The 2,174-nt window shown below is 41.3% G+C and overlaps 1 pseudogene across 1 annotated transcript; it reads left to right on the top strand.

Moving 5' to 3' along the window:
- Window positions 1-233: 233 nt before the first annotated feature.
- LOC144392629 (uncharacterized) lies at window positions 234-1,973 on the top strand (annotated as a pseudogene). The gene is made up of 4 exons (XR_013456010.1): window positions 234-239; window positions 864-1,229; window positions 1,405-1,651; window positions 1,747-1,973. The product of XR_013456010.1 is annotated as an uncharacterized LOC144392629 (transcript).
- The last annotated feature ends 201 nt before the right edge of the window (window positions 1,974-2,174 follow it).

The raw sequence follows: 2,174 nt of genomic DNA, 5'->3' as shown, positions 1-2,174 counted from the left end.
ACGAGGTTGCAATTGCCACACTCAGGTATGCTACAGGGGTTACTTTTATGTTGTACTGGAGTTCTTTACCTATCTTAACGATTCGTGGATTTGCGGCTAATAGGCTAAAGTTTAGCAGCTAATCTGCATAAAAAAAACGGCTGGTGTTGCGTTATGATTCCCATCTAGAAATAGGTCTAATTAAGCTTTCAGTCCATTATGTTAATATTAAGGGCTGTAAATGCTGAAATAACATGGCTGTAAAACGTTAAGGGTTAATTGATTAAGCAGTGCACATGCCCAGGCATGAGCCGTAGCCATTGCAGCTCTTTAGCGCGCCCAGGACCCCGGCACTATCAGTACAAGGCGCCTGAGTTTAATCTGTAGGCTAACGCATTTGTTTCAAGGTGCCATTTGTGGTGTCAGTTGTCTATCAAGCTTTATATATATTCTTTAAATATATTAACTGACATGAGATGTGAATGCATTTTATCTAGAAAGGCTCTATTGTCACAGTTACTGTAGTTTGCATGGTGTCATCATATGTACCAGTAATTTATAAATGCTGTCAAATTCACTCACTGCTCTTGAATTAAAAAAAGGAAGCATTTGTAAAATGTCCAAACAGTGCTTATTGTACATGGGGTGTTGCCAAAAGGTCCTCACCTGCTATGTTAAAATTAGGGAATTAAATGATAACTTTTGCTTCTTGGCCCTGACTGTAACTGTTCTATATTCCAGTTGCTAATATTGGAGAAGACTTACTCCCCTCCCTTTCCCGAGACGACATGTTTTTTTGTAATCCCCAAAATGTAAATGCTTAAACTAACAAGTATGAACTATGACAAAGTTACTCAATAAATGTTTGTGTAAATGTGTTTTAGGTGGATACTGCTCCCGAAATTCAGCAATCACCCCCGACTGGAAGCAGTGACTTTTCAAAAGAGGAGGCCAATACTTCTAAATTTGTGACTATGTCAAACCCAGAATACATAGTCTTCACCGACAGTGAGCTTGAACAGGTGCGACGCTCCTACTTTGAACAGAAACGACTGGGGACCGAGCGCAATGGGACCCTATCCAAGGAGCTCTTCTGCCGACTTATAAGAAACACTATGACTAACATGATCTCCATCGCAAGAGCCACAGACGACTCCAGATACCCCACCAAACATGAGGTTAATGCCATGGCAAAGTGACTGGTGGACTACTATCCAATGATAAAAGACAGGTCATCAAACAATGAGTGGGTGAGTAGATTTTGTCACTTGTGCTTATTGCTGGTCGTGATGTTAATACTGAGATTTCTGTTCATACAGTGCTAAATCGTGACAGAAAGTTCAAATGGAGCTAGACATTGCCGAAAGCTATAATTGGAATATTGTAAAAAACAAAAAAAATATGTTAACTATGTATGTCTCGCAGGAGCATGTTGCCAAAAAGCTCATGAAGAGACTCTCAAATGTCAGAAGTCCAAAGAAGGCCAAAGGTCCTCCTTCCAAGAAACCACGACAAGAAGTCAGTTCAGACGTTGCAACTGACTATGATGGAGATTCCAGTACATCCACCATTATTCAGGAACGGTCACCTGTTAGTCCCATGGGCATCCCAGTAGATATGTCATTTAGAACCAGCACCCCAGCGCAGAACCGGAACAGCAGTGATGAAGAATGCATGTATAGTATTACATATACTTTATCAGTTTTACTTGTTATTTTGGAAATCTCATGTCCGCTTTCCACCATAACGTTCCTGCAATATCTTCAGCTTGTTCAGTTGACATCATGGACAGCCAGAAAATCCAAGCAAGACGCTACAAGACCCTCCAAGAAATATACAAATCCAAAAATAATAATGGATGTTGTGTTCTCGTGGAGATGTTTTCCCCTGCAGTGGATTTCTATCTGGTGTTGCATTTTCCTAAGGTCTCCCTATCATTGCTGCTTTTTTCGCACAAACCTTTCTGTGGTTATGGGGACAAAACCAGACTGTGAGGCTCGTAGGCGTGAGTTGTGGTTTTGGTGTAAGAGTGACCGTGTGAAAGGATGGATGACAGGGTGTGTGACTGAGGGTGAGTGATACTAGATGTGGCAAGAAAAGGGTGTGGAAGAATACAACTGAGAATACTGGGGGAGTGTTCATATGACATTTGGGAGGTTACAGTAAACGATGGTGCAAGACTTCAACTGACACTA

This window comes from Gasterosteus aculeatus, unplaced genomic scaffold, assembly GCF_964276395.1.
Source record: "Gasterosteus aculeatus unplaced genomic scaffold, fGasAcu3.hap1.1 HAP1_SCAFFOLD_24, whole genome shotgun sequence".
Lineage (NCBI taxonomy): Eukaryota > Metazoa > Chordata > Actinopteri > Perciformes > Gasterosteidae > Gasterosteus > Gasterosteus aculeatus.
Note: the sequence above shows the minus strand (reverse complement) of the source record. Positions and strands in the feature narration are given on the sequence as shown.